The 25,718-nt window shown below is 37.6% G+C and overlaps 15 non-coding genes across 15 annotated transcripts; all 15 read right to left on the bottom strand.

Moving 5' to 3' along the window:
• Nucleotides 1-1,285: 1,285 nt before the first annotated feature.
• TRNAF-GAA (transfer RNA phenylalanine (anticodon GAA)) lies at nt 1,286-1,358 on the bottom strand. Its single transcript has one exon. It is a non-coding gene; the product is annotated as a tRNA-Phe (tRNA).
• Nucleotides 1,359-3,031: 1,673 nt separating this feature from the next.
• Nucleotides 3,032-3,104, bottom strand: TRNAF-GAA (transfer RNA phenylalanine (anticodon GAA)). Its single transcript has one exon. It is a non-coding gene; the product is annotated as a tRNA-Phe (tRNA).
• Nucleotides 3,105-5,947: 2,843 nt separating this feature from the next.
• TRNAF-GAA (transfer RNA phenylalanine (anticodon GAA)) lies at nt 5,948-6,020 on the bottom strand. The gene has a single exon. It is a non-coding gene; the product is annotated as a tRNA-Phe (tRNA).
• A 1,096-nt stretch (nt 6,021-7,116) lies between these two features.
• Nucleotides 7,117-7,189, bottom strand: TRNAF-GAA (transfer RNA phenylalanine (anticodon GAA)). Its single transcript has one exon. It is a non-coding gene; the product is annotated as a tRNA-Phe (tRNA).
• Nucleotides 7,190-8,853: 1,664 nt separating this feature from the next.
• TRNAF-AAA (transfer RNA phenylalanine (anticodon AAA)) lies at nt 8,854-8,926 on the bottom strand. The gene has a single exon. It is a non-coding gene; the product is annotated as a tRNA-Phe (tRNA).
• A 1,096-nt stretch (nt 8,927-10,022) lies between these two features.
• On the bottom strand, nt 10,023-10,095 carry TRNAF-GAA (transfer RNA phenylalanine (anticodon GAA)). The gene has a single exon. It is a non-coding gene; the product is annotated as a tRNA-Phe (tRNA).
• A 493-nt stretch (nt 10,096-10,588) lies between these two features.
• Nucleotides 10,589-10,661, bottom strand: TRNAF-GAA (transfer RNA phenylalanine (anticodon GAA)). Its single transcript has one exon. It is a non-coding gene; the product is annotated as a tRNA-Phe (tRNA).
• Nucleotides 10,662-12,325: 1,664 nt separating this feature from the next.
• On the bottom strand, nt 12,326-12,398 carry TRNAF-AAA (transfer RNA phenylalanine (anticodon AAA)). Its single transcript has one exon. It is a non-coding gene; the product is annotated as a tRNA-Phe (tRNA).
• Nucleotides 12,399-13,494: 1,096 nt separating this feature from the next.
• TRNAF-GAA (transfer RNA phenylalanine (anticodon GAA)) lies at nt 13,495-13,567 on the bottom strand. The gene has a single exon. It is a non-coding gene; the product is annotated as a tRNA-Phe (tRNA).
• Nucleotides 13,568-14,060: 493 nt separating this feature from the next.
• On the bottom strand, nt 14,061-14,133 carry TRNAF-GAA (transfer RNA phenylalanine (anticodon GAA)). The gene has a single exon. It is a non-coding gene; the product is annotated as a tRNA-Phe (tRNA).
• A 2,256-nt stretch (nt 14,134-16,389) lies between these two features.
• TRNAF-GAA (transfer RNA phenylalanine (anticodon GAA)) lies at nt 16,390-16,462 on the bottom strand. Its single transcript has one exon. It is a non-coding gene; the product is annotated as a tRNA-Phe (tRNA).
• A 1,676-nt stretch (nt 16,463-18,138) lies between these two features.
• On the bottom strand, nt 18,139-18,211 carry TRNAF-GAA (transfer RNA phenylalanine (anticodon GAA)). Its single transcript has one exon. It is a non-coding gene; the product is annotated as a tRNA-Phe (tRNA).
• A 2,844-nt stretch (nt 18,212-21,055) lies between these two features.
• On the bottom strand, nt 21,056-21,128 carry TRNAF-GAA (transfer RNA phenylalanine (anticodon GAA)). Its single transcript has one exon. It is a non-coding gene; the product is annotated as a tRNA-Phe (tRNA).
• A 2,844-nt stretch (nt 21,129-23,972) lies between these two features.
• On the bottom strand, nt 23,973-24,045 carry TRNAF-GAA (transfer RNA phenylalanine (anticodon GAA)). Its single transcript has one exon. It is a non-coding gene; the product is annotated as a tRNA-Phe (tRNA).
• Nucleotides 24,046-25,141: 1,096 nt separating this feature from the next.
• Nucleotides 25,142-25,214, bottom strand: TRNAF-GAA (transfer RNA phenylalanine (anticodon GAA)). The gene has a single exon. It is a non-coding gene; the product is annotated as a tRNA-Phe (tRNA).
• Between the last annotated feature and the right edge of the window lie 504 nt (nt 25,215-25,718).

Genomic DNA, 25,718 nt, shown 5'->3' with positions numbered 1-25,718 from the left:
TTGAAATGGTTGTCTTATCGATCAGCTTGATAAAAGGTTTTGATCATTATAAACAACGTCAATATGAGTTGACTCCAAATAGCATTTGTGGCATGCAAAGCAGAAGTTCAAAATGTGCCTAAACCCGGGATTGAACCAGGGACCTTTAGATCTTCAGTCTAACACTCTCCCAACTGAGATATTTCGGCCTGCCAGAAGCTATAGTATTCAGCCTCTTTTTTTGAACAATCCCAGAACAGAGATGCAGAACCTGGATTTTCAATCTGAGGTTAGAGCTGTGTTTTAATGTGTCCTGCATTGTTCAGCAGCTAACTGGTGAAATGGGTGAGTAGCGTTTTTGGGATAAATGTTAGGTCGTTATTCTTTTAAAACTCTGAGTGGACCAGCACTGTATTACACAGACGTATGTCGCCTGAGTAGGTAAGCTATATCATCTCAATACTGACAACTTTGTTCAAGGAGAAGTGAAAGCTGATGCAGACAAGAGTTTACTTTGAAAAAAGTATAAAATGGGATAAATTCGTCATCAAAGTTGATGGCAAGAGAGGTGGAAGCAAGTTTAGAAGGAGGACAGAAAGACAACTTTTTGTTGAAGTTATCATGTTGTTGATCAGTTGATAAAATATTTTGAGAAATAAAGAAAAAAAAACTAGAGCTGATTTCAAGAAATATTTTGCAAGAATGTAGGATCCCCTCGCACTGTGCTGAAAGTCAGGATTGAATCAGGTACCTTAAGCTCTTCAGTCTAACGATCTCCCAACTGAGATATTTCAGCCAACAAGTCCCTGTGGCCTCCTGATGTATTATTAATAATTGTAGACGATACATACAGAACCTGGTCATTCTATTTTTGTTTATAGTTATGTGTTAAAGTGTCCAGTATCATTCAGCAGGTAACTTGGTCTGATGAGTGAATATCCTTTTTAGGGGACAAGGTAGGTAGAATTATTTTTTTCTAAACTCTGAATTGACTTATACTCTGAAACACAGACCTATATGGCCAGGGTGTACAAGCTATGTCATCTGACTACTGACAGTTTTGTATAAGGGGAATTGGAGGCTGATGCAGGCAAAGCTTTACTTTAAAATAAAGCAAGAAGTTGCAAATAAATGAGGCATAGTTGAATACAAGAGAGGTGGAAGCAAGTTTGAAAGGAAGACAGAAAGTAAATAATATGTTGAATTGATTGTGTTGTTGATCAGATTGATAAAAGATTTTGATAAAGAAGAGCGTTGATTTAACTCCAAACAGCTTTTGTGACATGAAAAGCAGAAGTTGAAATTGTGCCGAAACCCGGGATTGAACCAGGGACCTTTAGATCTTCAGTCTAACGCTCTCCCAACTGAGCTATTTCGGCCTGCTGGTAGTTTGGGTCTTCATCCTTTCTTTTAAACTTCCCAAGAAAATAGATGCTCATCCTCATGCTAGAGCTATGTTTTAAGATGTCCTGTATCATTCATCAGTTAACAGGTGCAATAGGTAAATAGCATTTTTCGGATCCAGGTTAGGTAGCTTTTTTTTTTACTCTGAATGGACTAGCACCATATTACACAGAGGTATTTGGCCTGAGTAGGTAAGCTATGTCATCTGAATACTGAAATCTGTGTTCAAGGAGAAGTGGAAGCTGATGCAGACAAGAGTTTACTTTACAAAAAAGCATGAAATAGGAAACATTTGTAGTCGAAGCTGAATGCAAGAGAGGTGGAAGCAAATTTAGAAGGAGGACAGAAAGACAATTCTATGTTGAATTGATCATGTTGTCAATCAGTTGATCAAATATTTTGATAAATAAAGAAAGAAAAACTTGAGCTGATACCAAGAAATATTTTGTGAGAAGCAAGAAACCTCTCAGACTTTTCCGAAACCCAGCATTGAACAAGGGACTTTTAGATTTTCAATCTAACACTCTCCCAACTGAGCTATTTCATCCAGCTGGCCATTTTGGCTTTCTGTTGTATTTTTGATAATTGTTAAAGATAAATGCAGACCCTGGTCATTCTATCTGCACGTGCAGTTATGTGTTAAATTGTCCAATATTATTAAGCAGCTAAATTGGTCTGATGGGTGAATTTCCTTTTTAGGAGCCAAGTTAGTTAGAAGATGTTTGTAAACTATGAATGGACTTATACTCAGACACACAGACCTATATGGCGAGGGTAGGCAAACTAGGTCATCTGACTACTAACAGTTTTGTATAAGGGGAACTCGAGGCTGATGCAGGCAAAGCTTTACTTTCAATTAAAGGAAGAATTGGCAAATAAAGCAGGTAAAGTTGAATACAAGAGAGGTGGAAGCAAGTTTGACAGAAAGACAGAATGTAAAAAATGTGTTGAAATGGTTGTCTTATCGATCAGCTTGATAAAAGGTTTTGATCATTATAAACAACGTCAATATGAGTTGACTCCAAATAGCATTTGTGGCATGCAAAGCAGAAGTTCAAAATGCCTAAACCCGGGATTGAACCAGGGACCTTTAGATCTTCAGTCTACTGCTCTCCCAACTGAGCTATTTCATCCAGCTGGCAATTTTGGCTTTCTGTTGTATTTTTTATAATTGTTAAAGAAAAATGCAGAACCTGGTCACTCTATCTGCATGTGCAGTTATGTGTTAAATTGTCCAGTATTATTCAGTAGCTAAATTGGTCTGATGGGTGAATTTCCTTTTTAGGAGCCAAGTTAGTTAGATGATGTTTGTAAACTATGAATGGACTTATACTCAGAAACACAGACCTATATGGCGAGGGTCGGCAAGCTAGGTCATCTGACTACTAACAGTTTTGTATAAGGGGAACTGGAGGCTGATGCAGGCAAAGCTTTACTTTCAATTAAAGGAAGAATTGGGAAATAAAGGAGGCAAAGTTGAATACAAGAGAGGTGGAAGCAAGTTTGAAAGAAAGACAGAAAGTAAATAATATGTTGAATTAATTGTATTGTCGATTATCTTGATAAAAGGTTTTGATCATTATAAACAAAGTCAATATGAGTTGACTCAAAATAGTCTTTGTGGCATGCAAAGCAGAAGTTCAAAATGTGCCGAAACCCGGGATCGAACCAGGGACCTTTAGATCTTCAGTCTAACACTCTCCCAACTGAGCTATTTCGGCCTGCCAGCAGCTATAGTATTCAGCCTCTTTTTTTGAACAATCCCAGAACAGAGATGCAGAACCTGGATTTTCAATCTGAGGTTAGAGCTGTGTTTTAATGTGTCCTGCATTGTTTAGCAGCTAACTGGTGAAATGGGTGAGTAGCGTTTTTGGGATAAATGTTAGGTCGTTTTTCTTTTAAAACTCTGAGTGGACCAGCACTGTATTACACAGACGTATGTCGCCTGAGTAGGTAAGCTATGTCATCTCAATACTGACAACTTTGTTCAAGGAGAAGTGAAAGCTGATGCAGACAAGAGTTTACTTTGAAAAAAGTATAAAATGGGATAAATTCGTCATCAAAGCTGATGGCAAGAGAGGTGGAAGCAAGTTTAGAAGGAGGACAGAAAGACAACTTTTTGTTGAAGTTATCATGTTGTTGATCAGTTGATAAAATATTTTGAGAAATAAAGAAAAAAAAACTAGAGCTGATTTCAAGAAATATTTTGCAAGAATGTAGGATCCCCTCGCACTGTGCTGAAAGTCAGGATTGAATCAGGTACCTTAAGCTCTTCAGTCTAACGATCTCCCAACTGAGATATTTCAGCCAACAAGTGCCTGTGGCCTCCTGATGTATTATTAATAATTGTAGACGATACATACAGAACCTGGTCATTCTATTTTCGTTTATAGTTATGTGTTAAAGTGTCCAGTATCATTCAGCAGGTAACTTGGTCTGATGTGTGAATAATCTTTTTAGGGGAAAAGGTAGGTAGAATTTTTTTTCTAAACTCTGAATTGACTTATACTCTGAAACACAGACCTATATGGCCAGGGTGTACAAGCTATATCATCTGACTACTGACAGTTTTGTATAAGGGGAATTGGAGGCTGATGCAGGCAAAGCTTTACTTTAAAATAAAGCAAGAAGTTTCAAATAAATGAGGCATAGTTGAATACAAGAGAGGTGGAAGCAAGTTTGAAAGGAAGACAGAAAGTAAATAATATGTTGAATTGATTGTGTTGTTGATCAGATTGATGAAAGGTTTTGATAAAGAAGAGCGTTGATTTAACTCCAAACAGCTTTTGTGACATGAAAAGCAGAAGTTGAAATTGTGCCGAAACCCGGGATGGAACCAGGGACCTTTAGATCTTCACTCTAACGCTCTCCCAACTGAGCTATTTCAGCCTGCTGGTAGTTTGGGTCTTCATCCTTTCTTTTAAACTTCCCAAGAAAATAGATGCTCATCCTCATGCTAGAGCTATGTTTTAAGATGTCCTGTATCATTCATCAGTTAACGGGTGCAATAGGTAAATAGCATTTTTCGGATCCAGGTTAGGTAGCTTTTTTATTTACTCTGAATGGACTAGCACCATATTACACAGAGGTATTTGGCCTGAGTAGGTAAGCTATGTCATCTGAATACTGAAATCTGTGTTCAAGGAGAAGTGGAAGCTGATGCAGACAAGAGTTTACTTTACAAAAAAGCATGAAATAGGAAACATTTGTAGTCGAAGCTGAATGCAAGAGAGGTGGAAGCAAATTTAGAAGGAGGACAGAAAGACAATTCTATGTTGAATTGATCATGTTGTCGATCAGTTGATCAAATATTTTGATAAATAAAGAAAGAAAAACTTGAGCTGATACCAAGAAATATTTTGTGAGAAGCAAGAAACCTCTCAGACTTTTCCGAAACCCAGCATTGAACAAGGGACTTTTAGATTTTCAATCTAACACTCTCCCAACTGAGCTATTTCATCCAGCTGGCCATTTTGGCTTTCTGTTGTATTTTTGATAATTGTTAAAGATAAATGCAGACCCTGGTCATTCTATCTGCATGTGCAGTTATGTGTTAAATTGTCCAATATTATTCAGCAGCTAAATTGGTCTGATGGGTGAATTTCCTTTTTAGGAGCCAAGTTAGTTAGAAGATGTTTGTAAACTATGAATGGACTTATACTCAGACACACAGACCTATATGGCGAGGGTAGGCAAACTAGGTCATCTGACTACTAACAGTTTTGTATAAGGGGAACTCGAGGCTGATGCAGGCAAAGCTTTACTTTCAATTAAAGGAAGAATTGGCAAATAAAGCAGGTAAAGTTGAATACAAGAGAGGTGGAAGCAAGTTTGACAGAAAGACAGAATGTAAAAAATATGTTGAAATGGTTGTCTTATCGATCAGCTTGATAAAAGGTTTTGATCATTATAAACAACGTCAATATGAGTTGACTCCAAATAGCATTTGTGGCATGCAAAGCAGAAGTTCAAAATGTGCCTAAACCCGGGATTGAACCAGGGACCTTTAGATCTTCAGTCTACTGCTCTCCCAACTGAGCTATTTCATCCAGCTGGCAATTTCGGCTTTCTGTTGTATTTTTTATAATTGTTAAAGATAAATGCAGAACCTGGTCACTCTATCTGCATGTGCAGTTATGTGTTAAATTGTCCAGTATTATTCAGTAGCTAAATTGGTCTGATGGGTGAATTTCCTTTTTAGGAGCCAAGTTAGTTAGATGATGTTTGTAAACTATGAATGGACTTATACTCAGAAACACAGACCTATATGGCGAGGGTCGGCAAGCTAGGTCATCTGACTACTAACAGTTTTGTATAAGGGGAACTGGAGGCTGATGCAGGCAAAGCTTTACTTTCAATTAAAGGAAGAATTGGGAAATAAAGGAGGCAAAGTTGAATACAAGAGAGGTGGAAGCAAGTTTGAAAGAAAGACAGAAAGTAAATAATATGTTGAATTAATTGTATTGTCCATTATCTTGATAAAAGGTTTTGATCATTATAAACAAAGTCAATATGAGATGACTCAAAATAGTCTTTGTGGCATGCAAAGCAGAAGTTCAAAATGTGCCGAAACCCGGGATCGAACCAGGGACCTTTAGATCTTCAGTCTAACACTCTCCCAACTGAGCTATTTCGGCCTGCCAGCAGCTATAGTATTCAGCCTCTTTTTTTGAACAATCCCAGAACAGAGATGCAGAACCTGGATTTTCAATCTGAGGTTAGAGCTGTGTTTTAATGTGTCCTGCATTGTTCAGCAGCTAACTGGTGAAATGGGTGAGTAGCGTTTTTGGGATAAATGTTAGGTCGTTTTTCTTTTAAAACTCTGAGTGGACCAGAACTGTATTACACAGACGTATGTCGCCTGAGTAGGTAAGCTATGTCATCTCAATACTGACAACTTTGTTCAAGGAGAAGTGAAAGCTGATGCAGACAAGAGTTTACTTTGAAAAAAGTATAAAATGGGATAAATTCGTCATCAAAGCTGATGGCAAGAGAGGTGGAAGCAAGTTTAGAAGGAGGACAGAAAGACAACTTTTTGTTGAAGTTATCATGTTGTTGATCAGTTGATAAAATATTTTGAGAAATAAAGAAAAAAAAACTAGAGCTGATTTCAAGAAATATTTTGCAAGAATGTAGGATCCCCTCGCACTGTGCTGAAAGTCAGGATTGAATCAGGTACCTTAAGCTCTTCAGTCTAACGATCTCCCAACTGAGATATTTCAGCCAACAAGTCCCTGTGGCCTCCTGATGTATTATTAATAATTGTAGACGATACATACAGAACCTGGTCATTCTATTTTTGTTTATAGTTATGTGTTAAAGTGTCCAGTATCATTCAGCAGGTAACTTGGTCTGATGAGTGAATATCCTTTTTAGGGGACAAGGTAGGTAGAATTTTTTTTTCTAAACTCTGAATTGACTTATACTCTGAAACACAGACCTATATGGCCAGGGTGTACAAGCTATGTCATCTGACTACTGACAGTTTTGTATAAGGGGAATTGGAGGCTGATGCAGGCAAAGCTTTACTTTAAAATAAAGCAAGAAGTTGCAAATAAATGAGGCATAGTTGAATACAAGAGAGGTGGAAGCAAGTTTGAAAGGAAGACAGAAAGTAAATAATATGTTGAATTGATTGTGTTGTTGATCAGATTGATAAAAGGTTTTGATAAAGAAGAGCGTTGATTTAACTCCAAACAGCTTTTGTGACATGAAAAGCAGAAGTTGAAATTGTGCCGAAACCCGGGATTGAACCAGGGACCTTTAGATCTTCAGTCTAACGCTCTCCCAACTGAGCTATTTCGGCCTGCTGGTAGTTTGGGTCTTCATCCTTTCTTTTAAACTTCCCAAGAAAATAGATGCTCATCCTCATGCTAGAGCTATGTTTTAAGATGTCCTGTATCATTCATCAGTTAACAGGTGCAATAGGTAAATAGCATTTTTCGGATCCAGGTTAGGTAGCTTTTTTTTTTACTCTGAATGGACTAGCACCATATTACACAGAGGTATTTGGCCTGAGTAGGTAAGCTATGTCATCTGAATACTGAAATCTGTGTTCAAGGAGAAGTGGAAGCTGATGCAGACAAGAGTTTACTTTACAAAAAAGCATGAAATAGGAAACATTTGTAGTCGAAGCTGAATGCAAGAGAGGTGGAAGCAAATTTAGAAGGAGGACAGAAAGACAATTCTATGTTGAATTGATCATGTTGTCGATCAGTTGATCAAATATTTTGATAAATAAAGAAAGAAAAACTTGAGCTGATACCAAGAAATATTTTGTGAGAAGCAAGAAACCTCTCAGACTTTTCCAAAACCCAGCATTGAACAAGGGACTTTTAGATTTTCAATCTAACACTCTCCCAACTGAGCTATTTCATCCAGCTGGCCATTTTGGCTTTCTGTTGTATTTTTGATAATTGTTAAAGATAAATGCAGACCCTGGTCATTCTATCTGCATGTGCAGGTATGTGTTAAATTGTCCAATATTATTCAGCAGCTAAATTGCTCTGATGGGTGAATTTCCTTTTTAGGAGCCAAGTTAGTTAGAAGATGTTTGTAAACTATGAATGGACTTATACTCAGACACACAGACCTATATGGCGAGGGTAGGCAAACTAGGTCATCTGACTACTAACAGTTTTGTATAAGGGGAACTCGAGGCTGATGTAGGCAAAGCTTTACTTTCAATTAAAGGAAGAATTGGCAAATAAAGCAGGTAAAGTTGAATACAAGAGAGGTGGAAGCAAGTTTGACAGAAAGACAGAATGTAAAAAATATGTTGAAATGGTTGTCTTATCGATCAGCTTGATAAAAGGTTTTGATCATTATAAACAACGTCAATATGAGTTGACTCCAAATAGCATTTGTGGCATGCAAAGCAGAAGTTCAAAATGTGCCTAAACCCGGGATTCTTTAGATCTTCAGTCTACTGCTCTCCCAACTGAGCTATTTCATCCAGCTGGCAATTTTGGCTTTCTGTTGTATTTTTTATAATTGTTAAAGAAAAATGCAGAACCTGGTCACTCTATCTGCATGTGCAGTTATGTGTTAAATTGTCCAGTATTATTCAGTAGCTAAATTGGTCTGATGGGTGAATTTCCTTTTTAGGAGCCAAGTTAGTTAGATGATGTTTGTAAACTATGAATGGACTTATACTCAGAAACACAGACCTATATGGCGAGGGTCGGCAAGCTAGGTCATCTGACTACTAACAGTTTTGTATAAGGGGAACTGGAGGCTGATGCAGGCAAAGCTTTACTTTCAATTAAAGGAAGAATTGGGAAATAAAGGAGGCAAAGTTGAATACAAGAGAGGTGGAAGCAAGTTTGAAAGAAAGACAGAAAGTAAATAATATGTTGAATTAATTGTATTGTCGATTATCTTGATAAAATGTTTTGATCATTATAAACAAAGTCAATATGAGTTGACTCAAAATAGTCTTTGTGGCATGCAAAGCAGAAGTTCAAAACGTGCCGAAACCCGGGATCGAACCAGGGACCTTTAGATCTTTAGTCTAACGCTCTCCCAACTGAGCTATTTCGGCCTGCCAGCAGCTATAGTATTCAGCCTCTTTTTTTGAACAATCCCAGAACAGAGATGCAGAACCTGGATTTTCAATCTGAGGTTAGAGCTGTGTTTTAATGTGTCCTGCATTGTTCAGCAGCTAACTGGTGAAATGGGTGAGTAGCGTTTTTGGGATAAATGTTAGGTCGTTTTTCTTTTAAAACTCTAAGTGGACCAGCACTGTATTACACAGACGTATGTCGCCTGAGTAGGTAAGCTATGTCATCTCAATACTGACAACTTTGTTCAAGGAGAAGTGAAAGCTGATGCAGACAAGAGTTTACTTTGAAAAAAGTATAAAATGGGATAAATTCGTCATCAAAGCTGATGGCAAGAGAGGTGGAAGCAAGTTTAGAAGGAGGACAGAAAGACAACTTTTTGTTGAAGTTATCATGTTGTTGATCAGTTGATAAAATATTTTGAGAAATAAAGAAAAAAAAACTAGAGCTGATTTCAAGAAATATTTTGCAAGAATGTAGGATCCCCTCGCACTGTGCTGAAAGTCAGGATTGAATCAGGTACCTTAAGCTCTTCAGTCTAACGATCTCCCAACTGAGATATTTCAGCCAACAAGTCCCTGTGGCCTCCTGATGTATTATTAATAATTGTAGACGATACATACAGAACCTGGTCATTCTATTTTCGTTTATAGTTATGTGTTAAAGTGTCCAGTATCATTCAGCAGGTAACTTGGTCTGATGAGTGAATATCCTTTTTAGGGGACAATGTAGGTAGAATTTTTTTTTCTAAACTCTGAATTGACTTATACTCTGAAACACAGACCTATATGGCCAGGGTGTACAAGCTATGTCATCTGACTACTGACAGTTTTGTATAATGGGAATTGGAGGCTGATGCAGGCAAAGCTTTACTTTAAAATAAAGCAAGAAGTTGCAAATAAATGAGGCGTAGTTGAATACAAGAGAGGTGGAAGCAAGTTTGAAAGGAAGACAGAAAGTAAATAATATGTTGAATTGATTGGAGTTAAATCAACGCTCTTCTTTATCAAAACCTTTTATCAATCTGATCAACAACACAAACAGCTTTTGTGACATGAAAAGCAGAAGTTGAAATTGTGCCGAAACCCGGGATTGAACCAGGGACCTTTAGATCTTCAGTCTAACGCTCTCCCAACTGAGCTATTTCGGCCTGCTGGTAGTTTGGGTCTTCATCCTTTCTTTTAAACTTCCCAAGAAAATAGATGCTCAACCTCATGCTAGAGCTATGTTTTAAGATGTCCTGTATCATTCATCAGTTAACGGGTGCAATAGGTAAATAGCATTTTTCGGATCCAGGTTAGGTAGCTTTTTTTTTTACTCTGAATGGACTAGCACTATATTACACAGAGGTATTTGGCCTGAGTAGGTAAGCTATGTCATCTGAATACTGAAATCTGTGTTCAAGGAGAAGTGGAAGCTGATGCAGACAAGAGTTTACTTTACAAAAAAGCATGAAATAGGAAACATTTGTAGTCGAAGCTGAATGCAAGAGAGGTGGAAGCAAATTTAGAAGGAGGACAGAAAGACAATTCTATGTTGAATTGATTGTGTTGTTGATCAGATTGATAAAAGGTTTTGATAAAGAAGAGCGTTGATTTAACTCCAAACAGCTTTTGTGACATGAAAAGCAGAAGTTGAAATTGTGCCGAAACCCGGGATTGAACCAGGGACCTTTAGATCTTCAGTCTAACGCTCTCCCAACTGAGCTATTTCGGCCTGCTGGTAGTTTGGGTCTTCATCCTTTCTTTTAAACTTCCCAAGAAAATAGATGCTCATCCTCATGCTAGAGCTATGTTTTAAGATGTCCTGTATCATTCATCAGTTAACAGGTGCAATAGGTAAATAGCATTTTTCGGATCCAGGTTAGGTAGCTTTTTTTTTTACTCTGAATGGACTAGCACCATATTACACAGAGGTATTTGGCCTGAGTAGGTAAGCTATGTCATCTGAATACTGAAATCTGTGTTCAAGGAGAAGTGGAAGCTGATGCAGACAAGAGTTTACTTTACAAAAAAGCATGAAATAGGAAACATTTGTAGTCGAAGCTGAATGCAAGAGAGGTGGAAGCAAATTTAGAAGGAGGACAGAAAGACAATTCTATGTTGAATTGATCATGTTGTCGATCAGTTGATCAAATATTTTGATAAATAAAGAAAGAAAAACTTGAGCTGATACCAAGAAATATTTTGTGAGAAGCAAGAAACCTCTCAGACTTTTCCAAAACCCAGCATTGAACAAGGGACTTTTAGATTTTCAATCTAACACTCTCCCAACTGAGCTATTTCATCCAGCTGGCCATTTTGGCTTTCTGTTGTATTTTTGATAATTGTTAAAGATAAATGCAGACCCTGGTCATTCTATCTGCATGTGCAGGTATGTGTTAAATTGTCCAATATTATTCAGCAGCTAAATTGCTCTGATGGGTGAATTTCCTTTTTAGGAGCCAAGTTAGTTAGAAGATGTTTGTAAACTATGAATGGACTTATACTCAGACACACAGACCTATATGGCGAGGGTAGGCAAACTAGGTCATCTGACTACTAACAGTTTTGTATAAGGGGAACTCGAGGCTGATGTAGGCAAAGCTTTACTTTCAATTAAAGGAAGAATTGGCAAATAAAGCAGGTAAAGTTGAATACAAGAGAGGTGGAAGCAAGTTTGACAGAAAGACAGAATGTAAAAAATATGTTGAAATGGTTGTCTTATCGATCAGCTTGATAAAAGGTTTTGATCATTATAAACAACGTCAATATGAGTTGACTCCAAATAGCATTTGTGGCATGCAAAGCAGAAGTTCAAAATGTGCCTAAACCCGGGATTCTTTAGATCTTCAGTCTACTGCTCTCCCAACTGAGCTATTTCATCCAGCTGGCAATTTTGGCTTTCTGTTGTATTTTTTATAATTGTTAAAGAAAAATGCAGAACCTGGTCACTCTATCTGCATGTGCAGTTATGTGTTAAATTGTCCAGTATTATTCAGTAGCTAAATTGGTCTGATGGGTGAATTTCCTTTTTAGGAGCCAAGTTAGTTAGATGATGTTTGTAAACTATGAATGGACTTATACTCAGAAACACAGACCTATATGGCGAGGGTCGGCAAGCTAGGTCATCTGACTACTAACAGTTTTGTATAAGGGGAACTGGAGGCTGATGCAGGCAAAGCTTTACTTTCAATTAAAGGAAGAATTGGGAAATAAAGGAGGCAAAGTTGAATACAAGAGAGGTGGAAGCAAGTTTGAAAGAAAGACAGAAAGTAAATAATATGTTGAATTAATTGTATTGTCGATTATCTTGATAAAATGTTTTGATCATTATAAACAAAGTCAATATGAGTTGACTCAAAATAGTCTTTGTGGCATGCAAAGCAGAAGTTCAAAACGTGCCGAAACCCGGGATCGAACCAGGGACCTTTAGATCTTTAGTCTAACGCTCTCCCAACTGAGCTATTTCGGCCTGCCAGCAGCTATAGTATTCAGCCTCTTTTTTTGAACAATCCCAGAACAGAGATGCAGAACCTGGATTTTCAATCTGAGGTTAGAGCTGTGTTTTAATGTGTCCTGCATTGTTCAGCAGCTAACTGGTGAAATGGGTGAGTAGCGTTTTTGGGATAAATGTTAGGTCGTTTTTCTTTTAAAACTCTAAGTGGACCAGCACTGTATTACACAGACGTATGTCGCCTGAGTAGGTAAGCTATGTCATCTCAATACTGACAACTTTGTTCAAGGAGAAGTGAAAGCTGATGCAGACAAGAGTTTACTTTGAAAAAAGTATAAAATGGGATAAATTCGTCATCAAAGCTGATGGCAAGAGAGGTGGAAGCAAGTTTAGAAGGAGGACAGAAAGACAACTTTTTGTTGAAGTTATCATGTTGTTGATCAGTTGATAAAATATTTTGAGAAATAAAGAAAAAAAAACTAGAGCTGATTTCAAGAAATATTTTGCAAGAATGTAGGATCCCCTCGCACTGTGCTGAAAGTCAGGATTGAATCAGGTACCTTAAGCTCTTCAGTCTAACGATCTCCCAACTGAGATATTTCAGCCAACAAGTCCCTGTGGCCTCCTGATGTATTATTAATAATTGTAGACGATACATACAGAACCTGGTCATTCTATTTTCGTTTATAGTTATGTGTTAAAGTGTCCAGTATCATTCAGCAGGTAACTTGGTCTGATGAGTGAATATCCTTTTTAGGGGACAATGTAGGTAGAATTTTTTTTTCTAAACTCTGAATTGACTTATACTCTGAAACACAGACCTATATGGCCAGGGTGTACAAGCTATGTCATCTGACTACTGACAGTTTTGTATAATGGGAATTGGAGGCTGATGCAGGCAAAGCTTTACTTTAAAATAAAGCAAGAAGTTGCAAATAAATGAGGCGTAGTTGAATACAAGAGAGGTGGAAGCAAGTTTGAAAGGAAGACAGAAAGTAAATAATATGTTGAATTGATTGGAGTTAAATCAACGCTCTTCTTTATCAAAACCTTTTATCAATCTGATCAACAACACAAACAGCTTTTGTGACATGAAAAGCAGAAGTTGAAATTGTGCCGAAACCCGGGATTGAACCAGGGACCTTTAGATCTTCAGTCTAACGCTCTCCCAACTGAGCTATTTCGGCCTGCTGGTAGTTTGGGTCTTCATCCTTTCTTTTAAACTTCCCAAGAAAATAGATGCTCAACCTCATGCTAGAGCTATGTTTTAAGATGTCCTGTATCATTCATCAGTTAACGGGTGCAATAGGTAAATAGCATTTTTCGGATCCAGGTTAGGTAGCTTTTTTTTTTACTCTGAATGGACTAGCACTATATTACACAGAGGTATTTGGCCTGAGTAGGTAAGCTATGTCATCTGAATACTGAAATCTGTGTTCAAGGAGAAGTGGAAGCTGATGCAGACAAGAGTTTACTTTACAAAAAAGCATGAAATAGGAAACATTTGTAGTCGAAGCTGAATGCAAGAGAGGTGGAAGCAAATTTAGAAGGAGGACAGAAAGACAATTCTATGTTGAATTGATTGTGTTGTTGATCAGATTGATAAAAGGTTTTGATAAAGAAGAGCGTTGATTTAACTCCAAACAGCTTTTGTGACATGAAAAGCAGAAGTTGAAATTGTGCCGAAACCCGGGATTGAACCAGGGACCTTTAGATCTTCAGTCTAACGCTCTCCCAACTGAGCTATTTCGGCCTGCTGGTAGTTTGGGTCTTCATCCTTTCTTTTAAACTTCCCAAGAAAATAGATGCTCATCCTCATGCTAGAGCTATGTTTTAAGATGTCCTGTATCATTCATCAGTTAACAGGTGCAATAGGTAAATAGCATTTTTCGGATCCAGGTTAGGTAGCTTTTTTTTTTACTCTGAATGGACTAGCACCATATTACACAGAGGTATTTGGCCTGAGTAGGTAAGCTATGTCATCTGAATACTGAAATCTGTGTTCAAGGAGAAGTGGAAGCTGATGCAGACAAGAGTTTACTTTACAAAAAAGCATGAAATAGGAAACATTTGTAGTCGAAGCTGAATGCAAGAGAGGTGGAAGCAAATTTAGAAGGAGGACAGAAAGACAATTCTATGTTGAATTGATCCTGTTGTCGATCAGTTGATCAAATATTTTGATAAATAAAGAAAGAAAAACTTGAGCTGATACCAAGAAATATTTTGTGAGAAGCAAGAAACCTCTCAGACTTTTCCGAAACCCAGCATTGAACAAGGGACTTTTAGATTTTCAATCTAACACTCTCCCAACTCAGCTATTTCATCCAGCTGGCCATTTTGGCTTTCTGTTGTATTTTTGATAATTGTTAAAGATAAATGCAGACCCTGGTCATTCTATCTGCATGTGCAGTTATGTGTTAAATTGTCCAATATTATTCAGCAGCTAAATTGGTCTGATGGGTGAATTTCCTTTTTAGGAGCCAAGTTAGTTAGAAGATGTTTGTAAACTATGAATGGACTTATACTCAGACACACAGACCTATATGGCGAGGGTAGGCAAACTAGGTCATCTGACTACTAACAGTTTTGTATAAGGGGAACTCGAGGCTGATGTAGGCAAAGCTTTACTTTCAATTAAAGGAAGAATTGGCAAATAAAGCAGGTAAAGTTGAATACAAGAGAGGTGGAAGCAAGTTTGACAGAAAGACAGAATGTAAAAAATATGTTGAAATGGTTGTCTTATCGATCAGCTTGATAAAAGGTTTTGATCATTATAAACAACGTCAATATGAGTTGACTCCAAATAGCATTTGTGGCATGCAAAGCAGAAGTTCAAAATGTGCCTAAACCCGGGATTGAACCAGGGACCTTTAGATCTTCAGTCTAACACTCTCCCAACTGAGATATTTCGGCCTGCCAGCAGCTATAGTATTCAGCCTCTTTTTTTGAACAATCCCAGAACAGAGATGCAGAACCTGGATTTTCAATCTGAGGTTAGAGCTGTGTTTTAATGTGTCCTGCATTGTTCAGCAGCTAACTGGTGAAATGGGTGAGTAGCGTTTTTGGGATAAATGTTAGGTCGTTTTTCTTTTAAAACTCTGAGTGGACCAGCACTGTATTACACAGACGTATGTCGCCTGAGTAGGTAAGCTATATCATCTCAATACTGACAACTTTGTTCAAGGAGAAGTGAAAGCTGATGCAGACAAGAGTTTACTTTGAAAAAAGTATAAAATGGGATAAATTCGTCATCAAAGTTGATGGCAAGAGAGGTGGAAGCAAGTTTAGAAGGAGGACAGAAAGACAACTTTTTGTTGAAGTTATCATGTTGTTGATCAGTTGATAAAATATTTTGAGAAATAAAGAAAAAAAAACTAGAGCTGATTTCAAGAAATATTTTGCAAGAATGTAGGATCCCCTCGCACTGTGCTGAAAGTCAGGATTGAATCAGGTACCTTAAGCTCTTCAGTCTAACGATCTCCCAACTGAGATATTTCAGCCAACAAGTCCCTGTGGCCTCCTGATGTATTATTAATAATTGTAGACGATACATACAGAACCTGGTCATTCTATTTTTGTTTATAGTTATGTGTTAAAGTGTCCAGTATCATTCAGCAGGTAACTTGGTCTGATGAGTGAATATCCTTTTTAGGGGACAAGGTAGGTAGAATTTTTTTTTCTAAACTCTGAATTGACTTATACTCTGAAACACAGACCTATATGGCCAGGGTGTACAAGCTATGTCATCTGACTACTGCCAGTTTTGTATAAGGGGAATTGGAGGCTGATGCAGGCAAAGCTTTACTTTAAAATAAAGCAAGAAGTTGCAAATAAATGAGGCATAGTTGAATACAAGAGAGGTGGAAGCAAGTTTGAAAGGAAGACAGAAAGTAAATAATATGTTGAATTGATTGTGTTGTTGATCAGATTGATAAAAGGTTTTGATAAAGAAGAGCGTTGATTTAACTCCAAACAGCTTTTGTGACATGAAAAGCAGAAGTTGAAATTGTGCCGAAACCCGGGATTGAACCAGGGACCTTTAGATCTTCAGTCTAACGCTCTCCCAACTGAGCTATTTCGGCCTGCTGGTAGTTTGGGTCTTCATCCTTTCTTTTAAACTTCCCAAGAAAATAGATGCTCAACCTCATGCTAGAGCTATGTTTTAAGATGTCCTGTATCATTCACCAGTTAACGGGTGCAATAGGTAAATAGCATTTTTCGGATCCAGGTTAGGTAGCTTTTGTTTTTTACTCTGAATGGACTAGCACCATATTACACAGAGGTATTTGGCCTGAGTAGGTAAGCTATGTCATCTGAATACTGAAATCTGTGTTCAAGGAGAAGTGGAAGCTGATGCAGACAAGAGTTTACTTTACAAAAAAGCATGAAATAGGAAACATTTGTAGTCGAAGCTGAATGCAAGAGAGGTGGAAGCAAATTTAGAAGGAGGACAGAAAGACAATTCTATGTTGAATTGATCATGTTGTCGATCAGTTGATCAAATATTTTGATAAATAAAGAAAGAAAAACTTGAGCTGATACCAAGAAATATTTTGTGAGAAGCAAGAAACCTCTCAGACTTTTCCGAAACCCAGCATTGAACAAGGGACTTTTAGATTTTCAATCTAACACTCTCCCAACTCAGCTATTTCATCCAGCTGGCCATTTTGGCTTTCTGTTGTATTTTTGATAATTGTTAAAGATAAATGCAGACCCTGGTCATTCTATCTGCATGTGCAGTTATGTGTTAAATTGTCCAATGTTATTCAGCAGCTAAATTGGTCTGATGGGTGAATTTCCTTTTTAGGAGCCAAGTTAGTTAGAAGATGTTTGTAAACTATGAATGGACTTATACTCAGACACACAGACCTATGTGGCGAGGGTAGGCAAACTAGGTCATCTGACTACTAACAGTTTTGTATAAGGGGAACTCGAGGCTGATGCAGGCAAAGCTTTACTTTCAATTAAAGGAAGAATTGGCAAATAAAGCAGGTAAATTTGAATACAAGAGAGGTGGAAGCAAGTTTGACAGAAAGACAGAATGTAAAAAATATGTTGAAATGGTTGTCTTTTCGATCAGCTTGATAAAAGGTTTTGATCATTATAAACAACGTCAATATGAGTTGACTCCAAATAGCATTTGTGGCATGCAAAGCAGAAGTTCAAAATGTGCCTAAACCCGGGATTGAACCATGGACCTTTAGATCTTCAGTCTACTGCTCTCCCAACTGAGCTATTTCATCCAGCTGGCAATTTTGGCTTTCTGTTGTATTTTTTATAATTGTTAAAGATAAATGCAGAACCTGGTCACTCTATCTGCATGTGCAGTTATGTGTTAAATTGTCCAGTATTATTCAGTAGCTAAATTGGTCTGATGGGTGAATTTCCTTTTTAGGAGCCAAGTTAGTTAGATGATGTTTGTAAACTATGAATGGACTTATACTCAGAAACACAGACCTATATGGCGAGGGTCGGCAAGCTAGGTCATCTGACTACTAACAGTTTTGTATAAGGGGAACTGGAGGCTGATGCAGGCAAAGCTTTACTTTCAATTAAAGGAAGAATTGGGAAATAAAGGAGGCAAAGTTGAATACAAGAGAGGTGGAAGCAAGTTTGAAAGAAAGACAGAAAGTAAATAATATGTTGAATTAATTGTATTGTCGATTATCTTGATAAAAGGTTTTGATCATTATAAACAAAGTCAATATGAGTTGACTCAAAATAGTCTTTGTGGCATGCAAAGCAGAAGTTCAAAATGTGCCGAAACCCGGGATCGAACCAGGGACCTTTAGATCTTCAGTCTAACACTCTCCCAACTGAGCTATTTCGGCCTGCCAGCAGCTATAGTATTCAGCCTCTTTTTTTGAACAATCCCAGAACAGAGATGCAGAACCTGGATTTTCAATCTGAGGTTAGAGCTGTGTTTTAATGTGTCCTGCATTGTTCAGCAGCTAACTGGTGAAATGGGTGAGTAGCGTTTTTGGGATAAATGTTAGGTCGTTTTTCTTTTAAAACTCTGAGTGGACCAGCACTGTATTACACAGACGTATGTCGCCTGAGTAGGTAAGCTATGTCATCTCAATACTGACAACTTTGTTCAAGGAGAAGTGAAAGCTGATGCAGACAAGAGTTTACTTTGAAAAAAGTATAAAATGGGATAAATTCGTCATCAAAGTTGATGGCAAGAGAGGTGGAAGCAAGTTTAGAAGGAGGACAGAAAGACAACTTTTTGTTGAAGTTATCATGTTGTTGATCAGTTGATAAAATATTTTGAGAAATAAAGAAAAAAAAACTAGAGCTGATTTCAAGAAATATTTTGCAAGAATGTAGGATCCCCTCGCACTGTGCTGAAAGTCAGGATTGAATCAGGTACCTTAAGCTCTTCAGTCTAACGATCTCCCAACTGAGATATTTCAGCCAACAAGTCCCTGTGGCCTCCTGATGTATTATTAATAATTGTAGACGATACATACAGAACCTGGTCATTCTATTTTCGTTTATAGTTATGTGTTAAAGTGTCCAGTATCATTCAGCAGGTAACTTGGTCTGATGAGTGAATATCCTTTTTAGGGGACAAGGTAGGTAGAATTTTTTTTTCTAAACTCTGAATTGACTTATACTCTGAAACACAGACCTATATGGCCAGGGTGTACAAGCTATGTCATCTGACTACTGACAGTTTTGTATAATGGGAATTGGAGGCTGATGCAGGCAAAGCTTTACTTTAAAATAAAGCAAGAAGTTGCAAATAAATGAGGAGTAGTTGAATACAAGAGAGGTGGAAGCAAGTTTGAAAGGAAGACAGAAAGTAAATAATATGTTGAATTGATTGGAGTTAAATCAACGCTCTTCTTTATCAAAACCTTTTATCAATCTGATCAACAACACAAACAGCTTTTGTGACATGAAAGGCAGAAGTTGAAATTGTGCCGAAAACCGGGATTGAACCAGGGACCTTTAGATCTTCAGTCTAACGCTCTCCCAACTGAGCTATTTCGGCCTGCTGGTAGTTTGGGTCTTCATCCTTTCTTTTAAACTTCCCAAGAAAATAGATGCTCAACCTCATGCTAGAGCTATGTTTTAAGATGTCCTGTATCATTCATCAGTTAACGGGTGCAATAGGTAAATAGCATTTTTCGGATCCAGGTTAGGTAGCTTTTTTTTTTACTCTGAATGGACTAGCACTATATTACACAGAGGTATTTGGCCTGAGTAGGTAAGCTATGTCATCTGAATACTGAAATCTGTGTTCAAGGAGAAGTGGAAGCTGATGCAGACAAGAGTTTACTTTACAAAAAAGCATGAAATAGGAAACATTTGTAGTCGAAGCTGAATGCAAGAGAGGTGGAAGCAAATTTAGAAGGAGGACAGAAAGACAATTCTATGTTGAATTGATCATGTTGTCGATCAGTTGATCAAATATTTTGATAAATAAAGAAAGAAAAACTTGAGCTGATACCAAGAAATATTTTGTGAGAAGCAAGAAACCTCTCAGACTTTTCCGAAACCCAGCATTGAACAAGGGACTTTTAGATTTTCAATCTAACACTCTCCCAACTGAGCTATTTCATCCAGCTGGCCATTTTGGCTTTCTGTTGTATTTTTGATAATTGTTAAAGATAAATGCAGACCCTGGTCATTCTATCTGCATGTGCAGTTATGTGTTAAATTGTCCAATGTTATTCAGCAGCTAAATTGGTCTGATGGGTGAATTTCCTTTTTAGGAGCCAAGTTAGTTAGAAGATGTTTGTAAACTATGAATGGACTTATACTCAGACACACAGACCTATGTGGCGAGGGTAGGCAAACTAGGTCATCTGACTACTAACAGTTTTGTATAAGGGGAACTCGAGGCTGATGCAGGCAAAGCTTTACTTTCAATTAAAGGAAGAATTGGCAAATAAAGCAGGTAAAGTTGAATACAAGAGAGGTGGAAGCAAGTTTGACAGAAAGACAGAATGTAAAAAATATGTTGAAATGGTTGTCTTTTCGATCAGCTTGACAAAAGGTTTTGATCATTATAAACAACGTCAATATGAGTTGACTCCAAATAGCATTTGTGGCATGCAAAGCATAAGTTCAAAATGTGCCTAAACCCGGGATTGAACCAGGGACCTTTAGATCTTCAGTCTACTGCTCTCCCAACTGAGCTATTTCATCCAGCTGGCAATTTTGGCTTTCTGTTGTATTTTTTATAATTGTTAAAGATAAATGCAGAACCTGGTCACTCTATCTGCATGTGCAGTTATGTGTTAAATTGTCCAGTATTATTCAGTAGCTAAATTGGTCTGATGGGTGAATTTCCTTTTTAGGAGCCAAGTTAGTTAGATGATGTTTGTAAACTATGAATGGACTTATACTCAGAAACACAGACCTATATGGCGAGGGTCGGCAAGCTAGGTCATCTGACTACTAACAGTTTTGTATAAGGGGAACTGGAGGCTGTTGCAGGCAAAGCTTTACTTTCAATTAAAGGAAGAATTGGGAAATAAAGGAGGCAAAGTTGAATACAAGAGAGGTGGAAGCAAGTTTGAAAGAAAGACAGAAAGTAAATAATATGTTGAATTAATTGTATTGTCGATTATCTTGATAAAAGGTTTTGATCATTATAAACAAAGTCAATATGAGTTGACTCAAAATAGTCTTTGTGGCATGCAAAGCAGAAGTTCAAAATGTGCCGAAACCCGGGATCGAACCAGGGACCTTTAGATCTTCAGTCTAACGCTCTCCCAACTGAGCTATTTCGGCCTGCCAGCAGCTATAGTATTCAGCCTCTTTTTTTGAACAATCCCAGAACAGAGATGCAGAACCTGGATTTTCAATCTGAGGTTAGAGCTGTGTTTTAATGTGTCCTGCATTGTTCAGCAGCTAACTGGTGAAATGGGTGAGTAGCGTTTTTGGGATAAATGTTAGGTCGTTTTTCTTTTAAAACTCTAAGTGGACCAGCACTGTATTACACAGACGTATGTCGCCTGAGTAGGTAAGCTATGTCATCTCAATACTGACAACTTTGTTCAAGGAGAAGTGAAAGCTGATGCAGACAAGAGTTTGCTTTGAAAAAAGTATAAAATGGGATAAATTCGTCATCAAAGCTGATGGCAAGAGAGGTGGAAGCAAGTTTAGAAGGAGGACAGAAAGACAACTTTTTGTTGAAGTTATCATGTTGTTGATCAGTTGATAAAATATTTTGAGAAATAAAGAAAAAAAAACCTAGAGCTGATTTCAAGAAATATTTTGCAAGAATGTAGGATCCCCTCGCACTGTGCTGAAAGTCAGGATTGAATCAGGTACCTTAAGCTCTTCAGTCTAACGATCTCCCAACTGAGATATTTCAGCCAACAAGTGCCTGTGGCCTCCTGATGTATTATTAATAATTGTAGACGATACATACAGAACCTGGTCATTCTATTTTCGTTTATAGTTATGTGTTAAAGTGTCCAGTATCATTCAGCAGGTAACTTGGTCTGATGTGTGAATAATCTTTTTAGGGGAAAAGGTAGGTAGAATTTTTTTTCTAAACTCTGAATTGACTTATACTCTGAAACACAGACCTATATGGCCAGGGTGTACAAGCTATATCATCTGACTACTGACAGTTTTGTATAAGGGGAATTGGAGGCTGATGCAGGCAAAGCTTTACTTTAAAATAAAGCAAGAAGTTTCAAATAAATGAGGCATAGTTGAATACAAGAGAGGTGGAAGCAAGTTTGAAAGGAAGACAGAAAGTAAATAATATGTTGAATTGATTGTGTTGTTGATCAGATTGATGAAAGGTTTTGATAAAGAAGAGCGTTGATTTAACTCCAAACAGCTTTTGTGACATGAAAAGCAGAAGTTGAAATTGTGCCGAAACCCGGGATGGAACCAGGGACCTTTAGATCTTCACTCTAACGCTCTCCCAACTGAGCTATTTCAGCCTGCTGGTAGTTTGGGTCTTCATCCTTTCTTTTAAACTTCCCAAGAAAATAGATGCTCATCCTCATGCTAGAGCTATGTTTTAAGATGTCCTGTATCATTCATCAGTTAACGGGTGCAATAGGTAAATAGCATTTTTCGGATCCAGGTTAGGTAGCTTTTTTATTTACTCTGAATGGACTAGCACCATATTACACAGAGGTATTTGGCCTGAGTAGGTAAGCTATGTCATCTGAATACTGAAATCTGTGTTCAAGGAGAAGTGGAAGCTGATGCAGACAAGAGTTTACTTTACAAAAAAGCATGAAATAGGAAACATTTGTAGTCGAAGCTGAATGCAAGAGAGGTGGAAGCAAATTTAGAAGGAGGACAGAAAGACAATTCTATGTTGAATTGATCATGTTGTCGATCAGTTGATCAAATATTTTGATAAATAAAGAAAGAAAAACTTGAGCTGATACCAAGAAATATTTTGTGAGAAGCAAGAAACCTCTCAGACTTTTCCGAAACCCAGCATTGAACAAGGGACTTTTAGATTTTCAATCTAACACTCTCCCAACTGAGCTATTTCATCCAGCTGGCCATTTTGGCTTTCTGTTGTATTTTTGATAATTGTTAAAGATAAATGCAGACCCTGGTCATTCTATCTGCATGTGCAGTTATGTGTTAAATTGTCCAATATTATTCAGCAGCTAAATTGGTCTGATGGGTGAATTTCCTTTTTAGGAGCCAAGTTAGTTAGAAGATGTTTGTAAACTATGAATGGACTTATACTCAGACACACAGACCTATATGGCGAGGGTAGGCAAACTAGGTCATCTGACTACTAACAGTTTTGTATAAGGGGAACTCGAGGCTGATGCAGGCAAAGCTTTACTTTCAATTAAAGGAAGAATTGGCAAATAAAGCAGGTAAAGTTGAATACAAGAGAGGTGGAAGCAAGTTTGACAGAAAGACAGAATGTAAAAAATATGTTGAAATGGTTGTCTTATCGATCAGCTTGATAAAAGGTTTTGATCATTATAAACAACGTCAATATGAGTTGACTCCAAATAGCATTTGTGGCATGCAAAGCAGAAGTTCAAAATGTGCCTAAACCCGGGATTGAACCAGGGACCTTTAGATCTTCAGTCTACTGCTCTCCCAACTGAGCTATTTCATCCAGCTGGCAATTTCGGCTTTCTGTTGTATTTTTTATAATTGTTAAAGATAAATGCAGAACCTGGTCACTCTATCTGCATGTGCAGTTATGTGTTAAATTGTCCAGTATTATTCAGTAGCTAAATTGGTCTGATGGGTGAATTTCCTTTTTAGGAGCCAAGTTAGTTAGATGATGTTTGTAAACTATGAATGGACTTATACTCAGAAACACAGACCTATATGGCGAGGGTCGGCAAGCTAGGTCATCTGACTACTAACAGTTTTGTATAAGGGGAACTGGAGGCTGATGCAGGCAAAGCTTTACTTTCAATTAAAGGAAGAATTGGGAAATAAAGGAGGCAAAGTTGAATACAAGAGAGGTGGAAGCAAGTTTGAAAGAAAGACAGAAAGTAAATAATATGTTGAATTAATTGTATTGTCCATTATCTTGATAAAAGGTTTTGATCATTATAAACAAAGTCAATATGAGATGACTCAAAATAGTCTTTGTGGCATGCAAAGCAGAAGTTCAAAATGTGCCGAAACCCGGGATCGAACCAGGGACCTTTAGATCTTCAGTCTAACACTCTCCCAACTGAGCTATTTCGGCCTGCCAGCAGCTATAGTATTCAGCCTCTTTTTTTGAACAATCCCAGAACAGAGATGCAGAACCTGGATTTTCAATCTGAGGTTAGAGCTGTGTTTTAATGTGTCCTGCATTGTTCAGCAGCTAACTGGTGAAATGGGTGAGTAGCGTTTTTGGGATAAATGTTAGGTCGTTTTTCTTTTAAAACTCTGAGTGGACCAGAACTGTATTACACAGACGTATGTCGCCTGAGTAGGTAAGCTATGTCATCTCAATACTGACAACTTTGTTCAAGGAGAAGTGAAAGCTGATGCAGACAAGAGTTTACTTTGAAAAAAGTATAAAATGGGATAAATTCGTCATCAAAGCTGATGGCAAGAGAGGTGGAAGCAAGTTTAGAAGGAGGACAGAAAGACAACTTTTTGTTGAAGTTATCATGTTGTTGATCAGTTGATAAAATATTTTGAGAAATAAAGAAAAAAAAACTAGAGCTGATTTCAAGAAATATTTTGCAAGAATGTAGGATCCCCTCGCACTGTGCTGAAAGTCAGGATTGAATCAGGTACCTTAAGCTCTTCAGTCTAACGATCTCCCAACTGAGATATTTCAGCCAACAAGTCCCTGTGGCCTCCTGATGTATTATTAATAATTGTAGACGATACATACAGAACCTGGTCATTCTATTTTTGTTTATAGTTATGTGTTAAAGTGTCCAGTATCATTCAGCAGGTAACTTGGTCTGATGAGTGAATATCCTTTTTAGGGGACAAGGTAGGTAGAATTTTTTTTTCTAAACTCTGAATTGACTTATACTCTGAAACACAGACCTATATGGCCAGGGTGTACAAGCTATGTCATCTGACTACTGACAGTTTTGTATAAGGGGAATTGGAGGCTGATGCAGGCAAAGCTTTACTTTAAAATAAAGCAAGAAGTTGCAAATAAATGAGGCATAGTTGAATACAAGAGAGGTGGAAGCAAGTTTGAAAGGAAGACAGAAAGTAAATAATATGTTGAATTGATTGTGTTGTTGATCAGATTGATAAAAGGTTTTGATAAAGAAGAGCGTTGATTTAACTCCAAACAGCTTTTGTGACATGAAAAGCAGAAGTTGAAATTGTGCCGAAACCCGGGATTGAACCAGGGACCTTTAGATCTTCAGTCTAACGCTCTCCCAACTGAGCTATTTCGGCCTGCTGGTAGTTTGGGTCTTCATCCTTTCTTTTAAACTTCCCAAGAAAATAGATGCTCATCCTCATGCTAGAGCTATGTTTTAAGATGTCCTGTATCATTCATCAGTTAACAGGTGCAATAGGTAAATAGCATTTTTCGGATCCAGGTTAGGTAGCTTTTTTTTTTACTCTGAATGGACTAGCACCATATTACACAGAGGTATTTGGCCTGAGTAGGTAAGCTATGTCATCTGAATACTGAAATCTGTGTTCAAGGAGAAGTGGAAGCTGATGCAGACAAGAGTTTACTTTACAAAAAAGCATGAAATAGGAAACATTTGTAGTCGAAGCTGAATGCAAGAGAGGTGGAAGCAAATTTAGAAGGAGGACAGAAAGACAATTCTATGTTGAATTGATCATGTTGTCGATCAGTTGATCAAATATTTTGATAAATAAAGAAAGAAAAACTTGAGCTGATACCAAGAAATATTTTGTGAGAAGCAAGAAACCTCTCAGACTTTTCCA

The sequence above is a fragment of the Triturus cristatus genome, chromosome 8 (genome assembly GCF_964204655.1).
Source record: "Triturus cristatus chromosome 8, aTriCri1.1, whole genome shotgun sequence".
NCBI lineage: Eukaryota > Metazoa > Chordata > Amphibia > Caudata > Salamandridae > Triturus > Triturus cristatus.
The sequence above is the reverse complement of the archived record's forward strand: the minus strand, read 5'-3'. Positions and strand labels throughout refer to the sequence as shown.